Source organism: Hypanus sabinus, chromosome 4 (assembly GCF_030144855.1).
Source record: "Hypanus sabinus isolate sHypSab1 chromosome 4, sHypSab1.hap1, whole genome shotgun sequence".
NCBI lineage: Eukaryota > Metazoa > Chordata > Chondrichthyes > Myliobatiformes > Dasyatidae > Hypanus > Hypanus sabinus.
The window spans coordinates 172,054,737-172,076,732 of record NC_082709.1 but is presented as its reverse complement, the minus strand read 5'-3'; the positions used below and the strand labels follow the sequence as shown (position 1 = coordinate 172,076,732).

General features: G+C 41.2%; 1 long non-coding RNA gene across 1 annotated transcript in view; it reads left to right on the top strand.

Annotated features, from left to right (window-relative positions):
* Window positions 1-20,456, top strand: part of LOC132392398 (uncharacterized) — a 30,189-nt gene extending 9,733 nt beyond the window's left edge. Inside the window, exon 3 of the long non-coding RNA XR_009511519.1 lies at window positions 20,283-20,456. This is a non-coding gene — a long non-coding RNA (uncharacterized LOC132392398). The remainder of the gene's footprint in view (window positions 1-20,282) is intronic.
* Window positions 20,457-21,996: the final 1,540 nt, after the last annotated feature.

Sequence of the window (21,996 nt, the reverse complement as noted above, 5' to 3'; positions counted from 1 at the left end):
CAGCTGTAACTCAGTTGGTCGGAGCATAAATCAGGAAATAGTTGGGGCTTGTAATAAGGGAACAGATATAATTATGGGGGGTTTTAACTTTCATATTGACTGGACTAATCAAGTCGGACATGGCAGCCTTGAAGAAGAGTTTATTGAGTGTATTCGGGATGGGTTCCTTGAACAATACATTACTGAGCTGACAAGGGGGCAAGCAGTCTTAGATCTGGTCCTGTGTAATGAGACAGGACTAATAAAAGATGTCCTAGTAAAGGATCCCCTTGGAATGAGTGACCATAACATGGTCGAATTCCATATTCAATTAGAGGATGAGAGGGTTGGATCTCAAACAAGCATACTGAGCTTAAATAAAGGAGACTATGATGGTATGAGAGCGGAATTGCTTAAGATGGATTGGGAAAATAGATTAAAGGGTAGATCGGTACTTGATCAGTGGTGTATATTTAAGGAGTTATTTTACAACTATCAAGAAAAATATATTACACTGAAGAAAAAAGCGTGTAAAAGAAAAAATAGTTATCCGTGGCTAAGTAAAGAAATAAAGCAAAGTATATGACTAAAAAGAAAGTTATATAAGGTAGCTAAATCTAGTGGGAAGATTGAAGATCGAGAAGCTTTTAAAGATCAGCAGCAAATAACAAAAAGATTGATTAGGAAGGGGAAGATAGATTATGAAAGTAAATTGGCGAAAAACATAAAAGCAGATAGTAAGAGTTTTTATAGTTACATAAAAAGAAAAAGGGTGGCTAAAGTAAATGTTGGTCCCCTAGAAGATGAGACTGGGAAATTAATGGTAGGGGACATGGAGATGGCGGAAACGCTGAACAAATATTTTGTATCAGTTTTTACAGTAGAGGACACTCAAAATATCCCAACACTGGATAAACAGGGGGCTCCAGGGGGAGAGAAGCTAACTATGATTCAAATCACCAAGGAAATGGTACTTGATAAATTAATGGGACTGAAGGTGGATATATCCCCTGGACCGGATGGCTTGCATCCTAGGGTCTTAAGGGAAGTGGCGGTTGGGATTGTGGATGCATTAGTGATAATTTTTCAAAACTTGCTGGACTCGGCAATGGTCCCGGCAGATTGGAAAAATGCTAATGTAACTCCTTTATTTAAAAAGGGCAATAGACAGAAGGCTGGGAATTATAGGCCAGTTAGCCTAACATCTGTGGTTGGCAAAATGTTGGAATCGATAATTAAGGAAACAGTAACAGGGCATTTGGATAAACATAGCTTAATAGGACAAAGCCAGCATGGCTTTACAAAAGGGAAGTCATGTTTGACAAATTTGTTGGAGTTCTTTGAGGACATAACATATAGGGTAGATAAAGGGGAACCAGTGGATGTGGTGTATTTGGACTTCCAAAAGGCACTTGACAAGGTGCCACACCAAAGATTATTACTTAAAGTAAAAAGTCATGGGATTGGGGATAATATTCTGGCATGGGTGGAGGATTGGTTTTCTAACAGAAAACAGAGAGTTGGGATAAATGGTTTATTCTCAGACTGGCAGTTGGTGACTAGTGGTGTTCCGCAGGGGTCAGTGTTGGGACCCCAACTCCTTACAATCTATATTAATGATTTGGAGAAAGGGACTAAGTGCAACGTATCGAAGTTTGCTGATGACACAAAGATGGGAGGGAGTGTAATGAGTGCGGAGGACATTGAAACTCTGCAGAGGGACATAGATAGGCTGAGTGATTGGGCAGACATTTGGCAGATGAAATATAATACTGACAAGTGTGAGGTCTTGCACTTTGGCAGGAAAAATAATAGAGCAAGTTATTATCTAAATGGAGAGAAACTGGGAAGTGCTTCTGTGCAAAGGGATCTGGGGGTCCTGGTGCAGGAAACACAAAAAGTTAGTATGCAAGTGCAGCAGGTGGTCAAGAAGGCCAATGGAATGCTGGCTTTTATTGCTAGGGGGATGGAGTATAAGAACAGGGAGGTCTTACTGCAGTTGTACCGGGTATTGGTGAGACCACACCTGAAGTACTGCGTGCAGTTCTGGTGTCCATATTTAAGAAAGGACATACTGGCTCTCGAGGCAGTGCAGAGAAGGTTCACTAGGTTAAATCCGGGGATGGGTGGGTTGATGTATGATGAGAGGTTGAGTAGATTGGGACTCTACTCATTGGAGTTCCGAAGAATGAGAGGTGATCTTATTGAAACATATAAGATTGTGAAGGGGCTTGATCGGGTGGATGCGGGGAGAATGTTCCCAATGATGGGTGAAACCAGGACTAGGGGGCATAATCTTAAAAAAAGGGAATGCCGTTCCAGGACTGAGATGAGGAGAAATTTCTTCACTCAGAGGGTAGTGGGGCTGTGGAATTTACTGCCCCAGAGAGCTGTGGAAGCTACTACACTCAATAAATTCAAAATGGAGATAGACATTTTCCTGGATAAAAATGGCATTAGGGGATACGGTGAGCGAGCAGGTAAGTGGACATGAGGCTAGGTTTAGATCATGTGATCTCCTGGGCCAGTTTTCGATAGCCTGGATGGGTTGGAGAGGAATTTTCCAGATCTTTTCTCCTCAATTGGCAAATCGTTTTTTTTTCCCTGGGTGATCACATGGGTTTGGGCGGGATGAATAATAAAATAAAATGGGCGGCATGGTGCCCTGTTGGTTGGCACTGTTGCCTTGTGGGATTCGGTGATAACTAGAGTTAAGATTGGATCAGCCATGATCTTGTTGAATGGCGGAGCAGGCTTGAGGGGCCGTTTGGCCTACTCCTGCTCCTATCTCTTATGTTCTTATGTTATGCTGGTACAGTACACAGTAAAAACAAAACAATGTTCCTCCAGGACCCTGGTGCTACATGAAACACAAAACTACACTAGACTATGTGAGACAACTCAAGGCTACACTAGACTATGTAAAACAACATAAAAACTGCACTAGACTACAGACCTGTACAGGACTACATAAAGTGCATAAAACAGTGCAGGGCAGTACAATAATTAATAAACAAGACAATAGGCACAGTAGAGGACAAATTACAATATAATAATAAATGATGCAGATGTCAGTCTAGATTCTCGAGTATTGAGGAGTCTGATGGCTTGGGGGAAGAAACTGTTGCACAGCCTGGTCGTGAGAGCCGGAATGCTTCGGTACCTTTTGCCAGATGGCAGGAGGGAGGAGTTTGTGTGAGGGGTACGTGGGGTCCTTCACAATACTGTTTGCTTTGCGGTTGCAGAGTGTGATGTAAATGTCTGTAATAGCGGCAAGAGAGACCCCAATGATCTTCTCAGCTGACCTCACTATCTGCTGCAGGGTCTTGCAATCCGAGACAGTGCAATTCCCGAACCAGGCAGTGATGCAGCTGTTCAGGATGCTCTCGATACATCCTCTGTAGAATGTGGTGAGGATGGTGGGGGGGGTGGGAGATGGACTTTCCTCAGCCTTCGCAGAAAGTAGAGACGCTGCTAGGCTTTCTTTGCTATGGAGCTGGTGATGAGGGACTAGGTGAGATTCTCTGCCAGGTGAATACTGAGAAATTTGGTGCTCTTAACTAACTCAACGGAGAAGCCATCACTGTTCAGCGGAAAGTGGTTGCTCCGTGCCCTCCTGAAGTCAACAACAATTTATTTTGTTTTGTTCACATTCAGAGACAGGTTGTTGGCTCTGCACCAGTCCGTTAGCCGCTGCACCTCCTCTCTGTAAGCTGACTCGTCGTTCTTGCTGATGAGACCCACCACGGTCGTGTCATCAGCAAACTTGATGATGTGGTTCGAGCTGTGTGTTGCAGCACAGTCGTGGGTCAGCAGAGTGAACAGCAGTGGGCTGAGCACGTAGCACTGGGAGCCCCTGTGCTCAGTGTGATTGTGTTGGAGATGCTGCTCCCAGTCAGGAAGTCTAGGATCGAGTTGCAGAGGGATTAACAGTCCTTAAACTGAGATGATTGGTTATAGGAACATTTCAACAATTGATCCCCTTCTATTCAAGAGCCTGATGATTGAGGGGTAGTAATTGCTCCTGAACCTGGTTTATGAGAGCCCTGAGGCTCTTGTACCTTTTACTTGATGGCAGCAGCGAGAAGAAAGCATGATCTGGGTGGTGGGGATCAGGGGTGATGGATGTTGCTTTCCTACGACAGTGTTTCATGTAGATATGCTCAATGGTTAGGAGGGGGCTTTACCTGTAATGTACAGGGCTGAATCCGCTACACCATGTAGGATTCTTTGCTCAAGAGTATTGGTTTTTTCATACCAGGCTGTGTGTGATGTAGCCAGTTAATATACTCTCCACCACACATCTACAGAAGTTTGTCACAGTTTTAGATACCATGCCGAAGGAAGGAGAGGCGCTTCTGTGCTTTCTTCACAATTGCACTGATGTGCCGGTACTAGGACAGGTCCTTTGAAATAATAACACTGTGAAATGTAAAGTTGTTAACCATCTCCACTTCTGATCCTCCGATGAAGACTAGCTCATGGACTTGAACTTTCAGTTTCCACCTCATGAATTCAATAATCATCTCCTTGGTCTCACTGACACTGGGTGGGTGGTTGTTGTCATAACTTGGGTTGTTTTCTCAGGAGTGGCAGAGGCTGAGGGGAGATCTGATAGAGGTTCACAAGGCCATGGAAGACATAAATAGAGCGGACAGAGGGTATCTGTTTCCCAGGGTTGAAATGTCTAATGGATTGAAGAAGAGAGGAGGAAGGCTAAAGGGGGATGTGAGGGGTAAGTTTTTTACTTAGAAAGTGGTAGATATCTGGAATACTCTGCCTGGTATGGTGGCAGAGGCAAATACATTAGAGGCTTTTAAGAGAAGTTTGGATAGGCACATAAATGTAAGGAAGATGGAGGGATATGGACACTATGGGGGTAGGAGGGATTTGTGGTTGGGTGGTTTTGATTTGCTTTTTACCTGGTTCAGCACATCTCTGTGGGCCGAATGGCCTGTTCCTGTGCTGTACTCTTCTATGTTCTATGATCTATGACACCACTTAGCCTTTATAATGTAATGATAATTGTAGCATGTATACTAGCATATTTTAATTTTAATTTTCTAGATTTAGTGGATTTTCAGCCTTCATTTATCCCTTTATATTCACTTATTTAACATTTTCAGTATGTATAATCCCATTTCATGTGCATCTAAATTTTCCAAGCTACATTTAGCCTTCAGGCTGCTGGGTCAAATGTAGCTGCACAACTCCAGTTATTTACTCTATAAGAAAAGTCAACCATGGTTCCACACAGCTGTAAGCTGTCTGATGTGAACCCATCATCCCTGCTGCTAACGTGGAGGAAGGGTCCCACGAGTCCAGCCTTTTATTGACTTAATGCAGTTTGGGCATATTGTTAAGTCTTCTTCTCAGCTAAAACCTAAGCTTTGGCAAAGAAAGCCTTATTAAAGCTTGCACTTTGAACAACAGTAAAACAGTTAAATTAGACAGTGCAGCACATTTCTGTCAGAATAAATATCTAAGCTGTGTGTGGCAAAATATTGTTTACAAATTGCTCATGGAACTTTCACCCTTGACTTGTCCTTTTAGCTCTTGAAAGAAAGTTGCTGTAAACTAACAAAAAATGTTTAAAATTAGAATTAACTACTTCTCTACCGGATGAGACATGGATTTAGTGAAATACTTTGTTTCTGTGAATGAAGTCAGCATATAAAGAGGAATGGAATGACGTGTATTAATCAGGGCAAAATCTTGAGGCATCAAACAGCTCATCAAATTGCTCTGTTGGTTCAGCTAGTTAAAGCATGAAGACAGAAAGATAAAACACCAAAAGTCTCTTCAGATGCTGGAAATACGCAAAATGCTAGAGGAACTCAGCAAATCAGGCAGCATCCATTGAGAGAATAAGCAGGTGACATTTTGGGCTGAGACCTTTCATTAGGACTGGAATGGATGGGGGAAGAAGGCAGAATAAGAAGGTGAGAGGGTGGGGAAGGAACACCATCTGGCAGGTGATAGGTGAGGAGAAGATAAGGGGTAAGAGGGTCAGAAAGGGGAAAGAAGAAAGAGATAAAGGGGAATGGGGGAGAGAAGAGAGAAAGATTTGCAATTGTACAATGCCTCCTTGCATCTCCCATGGGTGTCAAGGTAGCATAGTGGTTAATATGACACTATAACAGTTTGGGGCATCAGAGTTTAGAGTTCAATCCCGGCATCCTATGTAAGGGGTTTGTACATTCCCCCCATGGAATGTAGGGGTTTCCTCCAGGCATTCTGGTTGTTTCCCACAGTCCAAAGAAGACCCGGTTAATAGGTTAATTGGTCATTGTAAATTGTCCTATGTTTAGTCTAGGGTTGAATCAGTGGGGCAGCTCAAAGGGCCAGAAGGGTCTATTCCACTGTCTCTAAATAAAGATAAATAAAATAAACATTCAAAAGTATTTGTAATATACTGAATGTTTTGTTATGTATTTTAGTTTTGGTCCAAGGAAACACTAAAGTTGAGCCGGGCCTTTGTCTATGAAAAGCTACTTGTCTCACGTCAGAGAGTATTGGGGCATTATAATTGCCTTTGACATCCCAGCATTAGGAAGGGAAGGTCTGGCATCTCACTGGAATGCTAAACAAATAGAATTTGATTTGTCTTCCTCCTCTGCTCTAATAGCTTTTGACAATATTCATCAAGCTTCGAACATGAACCATGGCCACTTGAGGAAATTTGATGGGAATCCTAACCTCATAGATTCCCCACTGAGCAGTCTATTCCTTTAGGAAAAGGTAGAAGTTTTGGTTTACAAAGACAGAAAGGCTGTTTGACTGAAGGGCCATGATTCTGCCCATTCCAATGGAACATTTGCCCTCTATGAGCTATAGAGATGTGTTTACATAAGAGCATGTGAAATAGGAGCAAGGGGAGACCACTTGGTGTTTGGAGCCTGCTCTGTCATTCACCAAGATCACGTCTGAGTTTTTGCCTCAACACTGTTTTCCTGTTCCTTCGCTTATCCCTTAATTTCTTCTGTCAATCTCTGGTTGAAGTGAACAACTAACAGGGTCCACAGGGACTCAACAGGGTAGGGAATGACAAAGATTCGCTGCTGAATGAAGACATTTCTTCTCATTTCAGTCCTAAATTTGATTAAAAAATATAGAAATTTAGAGGAAAGATGTCATTAAAATCTTTCAAGGATATTTAGTAAGTCATAATCACACCAAATTAATTATTCTTCAAAGTTCGAAGTAAATTTTATTATCAAAGTACATATATCTCAATATATACAACCCTGAGGTTCATTTTCTTGTGGACATAGTCAACAAATCTATAGAATAGTAACTGTAACAGAAGAAATGAAAGACCACCCTACTTGGATGTTCAACCAGAGTGCAGAAGACAACAAACTGCAAATACAAATATAAATAAATAGCAACAAATATCGAGAATATGAAATGACGAGTCTTTGAAAGTGTGTCCATTGGTTGTGGGAACATTTCAATGATGGGGCAAATGAAGTTGAGTGAAGTTATCCTGTTTGATTCAAGAGCTTGGTGGTTGAGGTTGATAGTTGTTTTAAGCTGTTGTAAAGAAATAACTGTTTCCACTTACCAACATTTCTTCAGAACACTTCCAAAACATAGGCAACAAATCTGATTTTTTTTTATCTCTGTGTGACTGAAAGGTTTAGCAGTGAATTGGCTACATGTAGGCACTTCTCATTCTGAAGTCTGCCAGTTCATCTTTCTCTACATTGTGAAATTTGCAGAGTTCAGTGTGAAAGACTGGGTAGAGAGGAAAGGATAGGAGATACTTGCTTGTGACAAATCATTCTTGGTGCTGCTGTGATGAAACCCAATTTCCCTCAGGATCAATAAAGTATGTCTGTCTGTCTGTCTGTATCATTCTATACACTATCAAAATCCTTCCTAATACTTGGCACATCAATTTATAGCTTTCTCTACTTTAATATTTAAGTTTGCTGACAACACCACTGTCATTAGCCAAATCAAAGGTGGTGATGGATTGGCGTATAGAAGAGACATTAAAAATCTGTTAGAACTGTGCGACCACATTCACTCAACATAAGCAAAGCCAATTAAACAAGGAGTCCATAAGTCAAGACAAAAATGGGAAAGTGATTTGAATATTAAAATTGAAGAAACAAATTGGTCAAGATTATGTCTAGATAGTATGACAAGTACAATAAATGTTCGGTTAAGATTAGTGCAATATAATTTTCTACATCAATTATATATTACACCACAAAAAATAAATAAATTAAATCCAAATTTATCTGATAAGTGTTTCCGATGTAACCAAGAAACTGGTACTTGTTTACATTCTACATGGTTTTGTTCTAAAATTCAACCTTTTTGGACAAATTTAAGACTTTTACTGGAACAAGTTATAGGAACACAACTTCCTCATAATCCAATATTACTCTTACTAGGTGATATTGAAGGGATAAAACCGAAACTCAAACTAAATAAATATCAGAAAGAATTCATAAAAATTGCATTGGCAGCAGCCAAAAAGGCTATTGCAGTTACTTGGAAATCGGATACATATTTAAGTATAGATTGTTGGAAGAAAGAAATTTATGGCAGTATTCCATTAGAAAAAACTACTTATAATTTAAGAGATAAATATGAAACATTTCTGAAAATTTGGTGCCCTTATTTACAAAAGACAGGACTAAATATATAGGTGCTCTGAAAATGAAACAATTGGTTACTTGGGGAAAGAAATAAATATATATACTAAAGTTATTATGAACTCCATGGAGCATGTGGAGATCTTCCAACAACCAGGCACTCTTCCTTTCTTTTTTTTCTTTCTTTCTTTCTTTCTTTCTTTCTTTCTTTCTTTCTTTCTTTCTTTCTTTCTTTCTTTCTTTCTTTCTTTCTTTCTTTCTTTCTTTCTTTCTTTCTTTCTTTCTTTCTTTCTTTCTTTCTTTCTCTTTTTTTATATATAGGGAAGTTAGGGGGGAGGGGTTAAGGGGAGGGGGAAGGGTTATATACATTGTTTTTCCATACTTTACTCTGTAATCATTTAAAAACACAATAAAAAACAGTTTTCAAAAAAAAACATAAGCAAAGCCAAAGAGCTGACTATTGACTACTGGAGAAAGAAATCGGAGGTCCAATGGCCCGTCCCCATTAGGAGATTGGAGGTGGAGATAGTCGTATCAGTGGATATATCAGCATGTACGTGGCATTACAAAGAAGGCATAGCAATATCTTTTCTTTTTTAGAAGTTTACACAGACATGATAAGTAGATTCATATCTATATCTGATTTTCTATCCCTGCTGTCAAACTTGTGACGTAAATGTTGGTTTCGATGCCCATTCTATAACTGGCTCCTAAAGACTGATCCAGATATCTGAGCTCCAATCAATTTTCCAATACATCATTTCCTCCTGGCTCTAGTACCACAGAATTAAGGCGATGTCCCAGCGGAGCATAGAAATTCATTCATAGACACTGAATGAATATACATTCAGAGGCTATTTGACTGGATACACCTGTATATGTGGTTGTTTATGCAAATAGCTAATCAGCCAATCATGAGGCAGCCATGCAATGCATGAAACAATACAGACATGGTCTAGAGGTTCAGCTGTTGTTTAGACCAAACATCAGGATGGGGAAGAAATGTGATCTAGGTGATTTTGACTGTGGAATGATTGGTGGTGTCAGACGGGATGGTTTGAGTATCTCAGAAACTGCTGATCTCCTGAGATTTTCATGCATGATGGTCTCTAGAGTTTACAGAGAATGGTGCAAAAAAAAACCCAAAAAGCTTCCAGCGAGCAGCAGTTCTGTGGGCAAAAATGAGAGAAGTCAGATGAGTATGGCCAGACTGGTTCAAGCTGACAGGAAAGCAACGGTAACTCAGACAACGCTGTGTTACAACAGCGGTGTGCAGAAGAGTATCTCTAAATGTACAACGCATTGAACAATGAATTAGATGGGCTACAACAGCCGAAGACCATGAACGTGGTCAGTGGGCATTTTATTAGCTTTAGAAGCTACCTAATAAAATAGGCACTGAGCGTATGAGGATCCAGCGAGACCACAAGAGAGGCTCAGTGGTACCATTCTCTCCCATCCTAGCCATTCCAAACATGAGAACACACTATAAACACAAGAGATTCTGCAGCTGTTGGAAATCCAGAGTAACACACACAAAATCATTTTTTAACTGCACTGCAGTTGTGGTTTCTAAATGACAATAAACCAAAATTCAACTCAAAAATCCTGGGGGAACTCAGCATATACGGAGGTGAGAATGCACTGTCTGGGTTCATGTTTGAGAACAATATTTGAAGTGCACTGTTGCACTGTTCAATGCACGTAGCTTTTGCTTAGCTACACTTGCTCATTGTACACCTACAATTAGGAAGAGGGTGTGGAGTAGGCCTGCATTTCTGAAAGTATTTGCATTCTCTACTGATGTCATGAATCCTCAAAGGAATAAGAGAAGGCATTTGGTCTTTTGAATTTTATTCACCATTTAATTAGAGCATAGATGATATCATTTTTGCTCTAATGATATCATTTAGTTTCATTTTTGACTCTTTCTCCATATTTATTTATGATGAATAAAAACCTTTAATGTGTCACGGTCCACTTGTCCCTGCACTAACTACCTTTTGTGGAAGAAAACTATGAAGGGGTGGCTAAAGGCAGATTGCTAGACTGCTTACGTTCGGTGTGATGTTCAAGAATGTGGAAGCTAGAGGCGAAGATCAGATGGTGTTGGTCAGGACCGCATAATGTGAGGAAAACACTCCGTGCAAATGAAGAATTGAATCACAGCCGGGTATAGAAACACCAGTACCCAGGAATGGAAAAGACTTCACAGTCAAAACCCTCCCCACCATTGAGCACATTTACGTGGAGCATTGCCACAAGAAAGCACAAGCCATCAAAAGGACCCCACCATCTAGGCTGTGCTCTTTTCCCTTCCACCGGGCAGGAGGTACATGAGCCTTAGATCTAAGAGCAGCAGATTCCGGAACAGTTATTACCCTACAACCATCAGGCTCCTGAACTGCTGTGGTTAACTTCACTCACCTCAACTCTGAACTGATTCTACAACCTTCGGGCTCACTGCCAAGTACTCTACAATATATTTTCTCAGTATAATTTATTTCTTGTTTGCCGTTTGCCCTATGCACTTTGGTTATTTGTCAGCCTTTGTTTATGAATAGTTTTTTTGTCAATTCTATTACATTTCTTTATGTTTTTTGTAGGGACCTGCAAGAAAATGAATCTCAAGGCAGATATGTACTTTTGTTATAAATTTGCTTGACTTTGAGTAAAAGATTTAAATTGCTTTCATCTCTAGTAGGGGGCATGAACACTTTTTGATTATAAATTAGAGATGTAGAACATGATGAGCTTCCATACATATGCAGGAACGTGAGCTTCAAAGTGCATCATGATTAAAGTATGGACCATGCTAACATTTAAGAACATGATAAGGTTAAGAATATGTAGGTCTGAGTATTTTTTCGGTACTGTTAAATCCACAGAATACAAATATTGACTTAGACAGGTTGAGCTGAATGACCCATTTCCACGTTGTAATTTCTGTGTAATTCTAGGTAATGCCAGAAAATTATTGCTAATATAGAATAATTGGAGAGATGCCTTTCAGAAATTATAAAATTTGAAATCACTGTTGCCTAGTGAATTTACTGCAGACAGCCATTCCATGCTTCTCATCCATGTTATAAACAACAACCGGGGCAACATGATAGCATAACGTGTGCAGCGATAGAAACAGTATTCGGGGTTCAATTCCTGCCCGTTGTCTGTGAGGAGTTTGTACATTCTCCGTGTGACCGCATGGGTTTCCTCCACATGCTCTGGTTTCCCTCCATATCCCAAAGGCATGTGGGTTAGTCTTACTGTAAGTCATGGGTGTACTTTGTCAGTGCCAGAAGTATGACAACACTTGTGGGCTGCCTCCAGTACTTCCATGATGGAAAAGATGCACTTTACTACGTGATTTGATGTTTTGATGTATATGTGATGAGTAAGGCTAATCTTTAATCTTTTTCTTTAAGAAATACTGGGTATGAGCTGTGTTGGGGTGGCACAGTAGCACAGTGGTTAGCTTAACACTTTACAGTACAGGCGACACGGGCTCAATTCTTGCCACTGCCAGTAAGGAGTTTGTATGTTCTCCCTCCCATCCTCCCACAGTCCAAAGACACACCAGCTAATAGGTTAATTGGTCATTGTAAATTGACCCATGATTAGGGGATTGCTTGGCGGCGTGGCTCGAAGGACCGGAAGGGCCTTTTCCACACAGTATGTCAATAAAAAAAATAAAACAAGTAAAGAATGAAAAACATATTTAATTCTTCCTTGTGAACTTGCTGCCTGATACCTTCATAAATCATAGCTGATCGTGAATATTATAAGATGATTACTGACAAAATGGGAATGAAATAATTATTGCCAGGCCTTTCTTTGTTCTATTTTACTCAGCAGATTATAATTCATTAATAGATACACGAGTTCTGCTGGCTAAAGTAGCTATGGTTGTGTTACAGCACACCCAACAGGCAGCACCAAATAACTCACAACTCTACTGCATTGCTGATCTACCAGCACAGGGACACAGAAGCGGCAATATTTCTCTTCATAACTTTAAAGAAGGATGAAATCAAAAGCCAAGTTACGTTATATAATATTGGTAATGGGAGGTATTTCATTGAAAACAGCTCAGTCAAGTAGTGGGAGAAGAACGCTGTGTAAATGACTTGAACTGCTCAAGTAACTGGTTCTATAAGTCAGTTCTGAATCATTAAGGAAAATATATTTTATGCTTGCAGTGTAGTGAAGGGGTGAGTATACATTTACAAGTATTTTGCCAGGATCTGAGCTACAGGGAAAGGTTGAATAGGTTAGGACTTATTTCCTTGAACAAAGGACAACGAGGAAAAATTTGACAGTGGTATACAAAATTATGGGGGGTGTAGATAGGGTAAATGCATGCAGGCTTTTTCCACTGGGGTTGGATAAGACTGCAACTAGAGGTTATGGGTTAAGAGTGAAAAGTGAAAAGTTTAAGGGGACACAAGGGGGAATTCTTCACTCAGACAGTAAGAGATTGAGGAGCGAGCTGTTAGCAGACGTGGATGCGGGTTTGATTTCAACTTTTGGCAGAAGGTTGGATAGGTACATGGAGGTAGGGTATGGAGGGCCTTGGTCTGGGTGCAGGTCGATGGGACAAGGTAGATTATTGGTTTGGCACAGACTAGATGGGCTGCAGGTCCTGTTTCTCTTCTGTAGTGGTTTATAACTCTATGGGTTTGATAGCAACCCCAGAATCATTTCATATGAAGCAGTGAAGTGCGTAGTTTTAGTACTGGCGGAGAGGGCATGGGAGAAGGCCCTAAGCTTGAAATATCTGAGTTCCTTGGTGTCCACCTGAACAAGCAGGCAGGATCGTACCACATGAAATGCATTAAAGCACCTCCACCCCGGGATCCCAGCTGCTTTATGTGTTGCAGTTACAGTGTCCCACAGCCAGACAGGGTTGTTGTTCACATCTGGCCCTGTATATGTCTCAGTTTACAGAATTACACACACAACATATTGGGCTTAGGCATGATCATAGCCTAAGTTTCTCAGCAAGCATTGAATTGCTTTTGGTCTATTCCTCTTTTTAGATTCTATTAAAAATGTGATTGTGGTTCTGTATTAATAATCCTTTTATTATGACTATTCAATTTCATTTTTACCTCTAAAAATTAATTTTACAACTTGATTTCTCAGTGCTAAGTACTCAACGGCCATGTTTACTGAGTTGGGCACTTGGGAAGGAAAAGTAACAATCCTTTATCTACCCCATCACTGAACTACTCCCGCAATCTATGGACTTAGTCTTCATCTCAATATGTATTTATTATTATTATTTCTTTTTTTTCTTTTATATTTGCACAGTTTGTTGTCTTTTGCACACTGGTTGCTTGTCTGTCCTGTGGGGTATGGACTTTCATTGATTTACTGAGTATGCCCCACAAGAAAAAGAATTTTATGGATGTTTATGGTGACATATTTAATTTATACTTAGACGTAAAATAAATTTACTTTGAACATGGAACTCATTAGGCAAGAGTAGTGGAATGCTCCTCCTGTGGAATGTGGGAAGGCAGGGAGACCTCCAGTGTCTCTAATAACTGCACCTGTGAGAAATGAATCTGGCTGCAGCTTCTAACAATCTAGTTAAGGAGTTGGAGCTGGAACTAGATGAACTCTGGATCATTCAGGAAGCTGGGAGGGTGATAGACAGGACATATAGGGAGGTAGTTACACCCATGATGCAGGACACTGGGTGACAGTCAGGAAGGAGAAAGGGGTTAAGGAGCCAGTTCAGAGTACCCCTGTGGCCATCTCCCTCAATGACAGGTATACCTCTTTGGATACTGTTGGGAGGCGTTGACTTAGCAGAGGAAAGTCACACTGGTCAGGTTTCCAGTACTGAGTCTGGCTCTGTACTCAGAATGGAAGGGCGGAGAAGAGGCGAGCAATGGTGATAGGGGATCCATTAGTCAAGGGGACAGAAAGGAGGCTCTGTGGATGAGAACAGGATTCCCGGATGGTATGTTACCCCCCGGGAGCCAGGATCCAGAATATCTCAGATCGAGTCCTCAGCAATCTTAAGTGGGAGGGTGAACAGCCAGAGGTCATGATCCATGTAGGTACTAATGACATTGGTAGGATGAGTGACAAGGTTATGCATAGAAATTTCAGGGTGTTAGGTGCTAAATTAAAGAGCAGGGCCTCCAGGGTTGTGATCTCAGGATTGCAACCCATGCTATGTGCTAGTAAGGCAGGAACTAGGAAGATTATACAGTTTAACATGTGCTAAGGAGTTGGTGTAGGAGAGAGGGCGTCAGTTTTTTGGTTGCAGGAGGGGTAGGACTGGCAGCCCAATATTCTAGGGATCCTTTGTTTTAAATGCAACAGAGTGGGAGGGATTAATGGAGGAGGGAGGGTGGCATTACTTGTCAAGGAAAATATCATGGCAGTGCTTGGTCAGGATAGTCTGGAGAACTCATCTAGTGAGGCAAAAGGGGTGGAAGGGAGTAATACGAAAGTTATGACCACGTTAATGGGGCTATACTACAGACCATCACACAGTCTGAGGGATTTACAGGAGCTAATTCGTAGAGAGATCACAGACTGTTGCAAGAAACATAAGGTTGTTACAGTAGGTGATTTTGTGCATGGTGGGTTGTGTCTAACCATCTTCTAGAGGTTTTCTAGGAGGTTATCAGGAAAGATGATGAAGGCAAGGCAGTGAATGTTGTCTACATGGACTTTAGCAAGGTCCCGCATAGGAGGTTAGTCAAGATGGCTCAGTCACTTGGCATTCAAGAGGAGATGATAAATTATATTAGACCTTGGCTTTGTGGGAGAAGCCAGAGAGTGGTAGTAGATGGTTGCCTCTCTGACTGGAGGCCTGTGACTAGTAGCGTGCCGTAGGGACTGGTGCTGGGACTATTGTTGTTTGTCATCTATATCAATGATCTGGGTGATAATGTGGCTAACTGCATCAGCAAATTTGCTGATGACACCAAGGTTAGGGTAGAGTGGACAGCAAGGAAGCTTAACAGAGCTTGCAGTTGGATATGGACCAGCTGGAAAAATAGGGGTAAAAATAGCAGATAGAATTTAATACAGACAAGTTTGAGGTGTTGCACATCGGCAGGATCCACCAGGGTAGGCCTTACACAGCGAACAGTAGGGCACAGATAAGCGTGGTAGAGCAAAGGGATCTGGGAATACAGGTCAAACAGGAGGAAATCTGCAGATGCTGGAAATTCAAACAACAACACACACAAAATGCTGGTGGAACACAGCAGGCCAGGCAGCATCCATAGGGAGAAGCACTGTTGACATTTCGGGCCGAGACCCTTCATCAGGACAGGTCCATAGTTTGTTGAAAGTTTGTTGAAACATAATTTGTTGAAAGTGGCATCATAGGCAGATAGGGTTGTAAAGAAAACTTTCAGCATATTGTCCTTCATAAATAAAAGTACTGAGTACAGGAGATGGGGTGTTATGTTGAAGTTGTAAAAGACATTGGTGTGACCTAATTTAGAGTATTGTGTGCAGTTTTGGAAGGATGTAAATATGGTTGAAAGACTACCAAGAACTTTTGCTGGGTCCAGAGGACCTGAGTTATATGGAAAGATTAAATAGGTCAGGATATTTTTCTTTGACATGTAGAAGATTGAGAGAAGATTTGATTGAGGTATACAAAATTATGAGGGGTATAGGCAGGGTAAATGCAGGCTTCTTCCACTGAGACTGGGTGGGACTGCAATTAGAGGCCATCGGTTAAGGACAAAAGGTGAAAAGTTTAAGGGAAATATGAGGGGAAGCACCTTCACTCAGAGGGTTCTGAAAGGGTAGATTTCAAAGTTGTTTGGCTAGGTATATGGATAGTAGGGTTTTGAGGGTCATGCCCCCAGTGCAGGTTGATGGGAGTCAGCATGGACTAGACTGGTCAAAGGACCTGTTTCTATGCTGTACTTTACTATTTTTTGTTACTGGCATTTTTTCCCTGTTTTTTTTAATCCAATCCTATAGTTCCCAGGGACCTTTAGATATTGGCCAATCTGGGTAGGTGTGCTAGATAGGTTATTAACAAGAATTCACTAGTATTTTAAGTTTTGATGACCCATGAATTATTGCTATTGATTGTCTGTTCGATAACATAATTAGTATGCTACCATACTCCCTGTCAGAGTGATAAGCCCATAAGACTGTAAGATATAGGAGTAGAATTAGGCTGTTTGGCCTTTTGAGTCTGCCCCACCATCTCATCATGGCTGATCCATTTCCTTCTCAGCCCCAATCTCCTGTCTTTTCCCTGTATCCCTTCATGTCCTGACTATAAGAATTTATTAACCTCTGCCTTAAATATATCCAGTGACTTAGCCTTCACAGCTCCCTGTGGCAATGAATTCCAGATTCTTCACTCTCTGGTTAAAAAATATTCCTCTTCATCTTCATTCTAAATGGATGTCTCTCTATTCAGAGACTGCATCCCCGGTCTTAGTCTCCTCCATCTTAGAACCTGTCTCTGAATGTGAACAAAACAAAAGAGATGGTTGTTGACTTCAGGAGGGCACGGACCACTCCCCGCTGAACATCGACGGCTCCTTGGTAGAGATCGTAAAGAGCACCAAATTTCTTGGTGTTCACCTGGCGGAGAATCTCACCTGGTCCCTCAACACCAGCTCCATAGCAAAGGAAGCCCAGCAGTGTCTCTACTTTCTGTGAAGGCTGAGCAAAGTCCATCTCCCACCCCCCATCCTCATCACATTCTACAGGGGTTGTATTGAGAGCATCCTGAGCAGTTGCATCTCTGCCTGGTTTGGAAATTGCACCATCTCGGATTGCAAGACCCTGCAGCAGATAAAGAGGTCAGCTGAGAAGATCATCTGGGTCTTTCTTCCTGCCATCACAGACATTTACACTACACACTGCACCCACAAAGGAAACAGCATTATGAAGGACCCCACACACCCTTCATACAAACTCTTCTTCCTCCTGCTGTCTGAGAAAAGGCACCAAAGCATTTGGGGTCTCACAACCAGACTATGTAACAGTTTCTTCCCCCAAGCCATCAGACTATTCAATACCCAGAGTCTGGACTGACACCAACTTACTGCCCTCTACTGTGCCTATTGTCTTTATTGTACTGCCTATTATTTATTATACTGCCTGCACTGTTTGGTGCAGTCCTGTGTAGGTCTATAGTCTAGTGTAGTTTTTGTGTTGTTTTACGTAGTTTCAGTGTAGTTCTTGTATTGTTTCATGTAGCACCATGGTCTTGAAAAACGTTGTCTCCTTTTACTGTGTATTGTACCAGCAGTTATGGTCGAAATGACAATAAAAAGTGACTTGACTTGATATTTCATTGTAACAAGAATATAATTTACAATGAATACACAACACTATTTAATAATACAATTAAATGAATGCGGTTCCAAATGAATGATAGCAGTTCAGCAATACCCAGAGTCTGGACCGACACCATCGTACTGCAACTTACTGTGCCTATTGTCTTGTTTATTATTCATTGTGACACCTGCACTGTTTTGTGCACTTTATGCAGTCCTGGGTAGGTCTGTAGTCTAGTGTAGTTTTTGTGTTGTTTTTACGTAGTTCAGTGTACTTTTTGTATTGTTTCATGTAGCACCATGGTCCTGAAAAACGTTGTCTCATTTTGACTGTGTACTGGACCAGCAGTTATGGTCGAAATGACAATAAAAAGTGACTTGACTTGACTTGAAAACATCCTCTCCATATCCATTCTTCCAAGGCCTTACAACATTCAAGAGGTTTCAATGAGGTACCACCCCCTCATTCATCTGAATTCCAGAGAGTACACACTGAGAGGCATGCAATGCTCCTCATATGAGGAGCCTTTCAATCCTGGAATCATTTTTGTGAATTTCCTTTGATTCTATAAGAACCTTTCACTTGTAGAAGGTTTTACCACATGATTAGTCGGCCTTGGGTTCTAGCTGGGTCTGGATGTAATAAATTACTACATTGATTTATGATTATCCTATGTACCACGGTGCAATGAAAAGCTTGTCTTGCATACCGTTCATGCAGATCAATTCATTACAACAGCACGTTGAGGCAGTAACAGATAAGCCAATAACAGAAGTAAGCAGAAATAAGGTGTTGCAGATACACAGAAAGTCCAGCTTTTTATTGTCATTTCGACCATAACTGCTGGTCCAGTACATAGTAAAAAGGAGACAACGTTTTTCAGGACCATGGTGCTACATGAAACAATACAAGAACTACACCGAAACTGCGTAAATAAGGTGCAAAGCCATAATGGAGTAGACTGTGAGGTCGAGTCCATTTTATCATGTTAAAGGTTTCAAAGGTACATTTAGTGTCAGAGAAACGTATACAATATACATCCTGAAATGCTTTTTCTTCGCAAACATCCACAAACACAGAGGAATAGCCCAAAAATGTATGACAGTTAACTGTTAGAACCCCAAAGTCCCCCCCCCCAAGCTCCCCTCCCTCTGCGTGTAAGCGGCAGCAAGCAACAATCCCCCTCCCCCCACCAGCAAGAAAGAAAGCTTTGGCACCCACCACCGAGCACTCAAGCAAGAGCCAAGCAACAGCAAAGACACAGACTTGCAGTTACCCCAAAGACTACTTGTCCACCCGGTATTTGACTATACCACGGGCTCTCTCTCTCCCTAATAAGGGAGAAAGTGGCGTCTCCATTTCACAGCAAACGGGGAGGCATGACAAACAACTTGCTGGTTTACGATGTTAAAAGTCTGTTACGTTGCTTTTTTAAAGCTCTGTGCTCAAAGGTCTCGAATCTCTGGGCACACAGCCATAGATATTCCGACGACACCAGGGTCTCCCGCTGTGACACTGATCTTCGATCTGCCTATCTCCAGAGCCCCTAGATCCTAGGCCTCCAAAGCCAAGCCAAACTCTTAGGCCGAGCCCTTGGTGTGCTGAACAACGGTCAGTTATGAAACACTGAGAGCAGGTCCCATTCCTGCAAAGAACCGAGGTCAGCGAGTAACTCCAGGTCAGGGTCTTCAAAAGAACCCTGAAAGGGAAAAATAAAGATATTAAAGATGGAAATAGAGCTGTTTCCGAAGATTTAAGCAAAGGAGTCACTGTTTAGCACCATCATCACTTTGCTCCACCTCCGATATGAGGGAGCCATCTTATAACAGTGGAATAGAAGCTATCCTTGACTCTGGTACTTCCCAGCATTTGTATGTTCTGGCTGTTGTATATGTTAATATCACACCAAGAGGAGAGAAATAAAGGATGAAGACTGACTGTTGGCATTCAACATGCCTTTCAGTGACTCACTGGGGTTGAAATCAGAAGACACAGAAACACAATTCCTGGATGGAAGACTGTCTGTGGGCATCTTGGCTTTGCAAGATAGTAAGAAAAGGGGTGGCATGGTAGCATAGGGCCTGTGATCAATTGGGATTCGATTCCCACCTTGGCCTGTAAGGAGTTTGTACATTTTCCCTGCGGATTCCTCTAAGCACTTCAGTTTCCACCCACGTTTTAAAGCGGTGGGGTGAGGGTGAGTAAATTGTGGGTATGCTATGTTAGAGTCAGAAACATGGAGACAGCTCTAGGCTGTCCCCAGTGTAATTCTCACTGATTGGATTTGACACACATAAGGCATTTCTCTGTGTGTTTCAAGGTAATGTGACAATAAAAGTTCAAAGTTCATGTATTATCAAAGTATGTATACATTATACAACCTTGAGATTCATCTCCTTACAGGCAGACACTAAACAAAAACACCTGAAAGAACCCATTGAATAAAAAGACCAGCAAACACCCAATGTGCAAAGAGAAAATAAAAGCAAATCGAGCAAACAATAAAAATAAGCAAATCGCATGCAGAATGAAAGTGGGTCTACAGACGTGGTGCCGGCATCACTGCAGCCAAATCAGGCCACAGCCTCAGTTCAGTGCAGAGACGAGACAACGTCATGGAAGAGGGAGCTGAACCCCTCCTACACTCGCCTCTGGTACGTCACCCTGCATTTTCTATCTGGCCTGGTGTTTAAATCACCCTGCCTTTTCAATCTGATTTGGCATTTAAAACGTTGTACCTCACTCTAGAACCCGAACCCCATAGCTTCAATGCGCTCTGGGCCTGGACCTCACCACCAAAAAACTAGTCTTTAATTTTTAATCCTTAAAGATAGCTAGATGACTTCCAACATTCAAATACTAAGTATGACTATATATTTTCTGACTTTCGGTAAAGAGATTTGTTAACCTGAGATTTTCTGTTACCAACACACTGCTTTACAGTTATATATTTCATTGCAACGAGAATATAATTTATAATGAATATACAACACTAATTAATAATACAATTAAATGAACGCAGTTCCAAATGAATGACAGCAGTTCAGCAAAATGAATGTCAATGAGCCAGAAAACCAGCAGACACAAATAAATCACTGCATCAAGTTAACGTCAGAGGATGGTACTCAAGGTTGTGACAGTTTCTAAAGTTAAAGCGAGAAAAAAAAGCTAATGAAAATCTTCTGGAATCAAATAACCCTGTGATCTGAGCCATGAAGTAATTTCTTAGCATGCTCTTGATACACACATGATGTGGAAAGATGGAAGGAGTGATAGGTGCCACATGCACAATCTGTCCCCATGTGGATGTGAATCATTATTTTATTTGATGCTTAAAAGTAGTCCAGACTAGAACTCGGCCAGAGTCTGACAGCCAAGGATTTTTATTAAACAATCCAAAAAGAATAGAATGCGATTGGATAATATTGACCTCCAGATCGAGTGCTCACCCCAAATGGCTCTTTAAGTCAGTCCTGTGTCATTAAGAATCATAAAACTAAAGCACTCAAAGGAAAATTTGCATGAAGGAGCCTGTATCACAACTTAGCATTTAATTTATTACAAGCACTGTGGACATCACCCTGACTGGTGCATTGGCAGTCATATTTGTTCATGTGCTGTGGCATATATTCAAAAATGTGCAGCAGAATATAATATGTGAATAAATCCTCAAATTTTATGGCTCATAAATCCAGTCAAAAATTTGATACCTTGCTTTTATTGGGAATGGGTAAATCAATTTTAAACATTTTTGTATGCTAAGAATGTCTTCATGGTGACCATGTCTTGCTTATAGAACCAATGTTCCATAAAGTTTATTTGGCATATACATAATGAATCTGACAGATATTGTCATTCATTGCAAACTATTGGGACTCATTCAAGTGCATGAAAAGACAGAAGCAAAAGAAAAAAATATAGAATCTGAAAAAATGTTTACTGAAGGCTGAATCCTTCACTTAGGATATTTCCCACTGCTTCCACAAAGACGCCAGATGGCGTCGTTACTGTAGCTTGGAGGAACTGGTGCTGTTCGAGCATGTGAGGTCATGATGACAGATCTAGTGTGGAATCTTTTCAGTAGCAAACATCCCTGTTTTTGTCATGAAAACTGAAA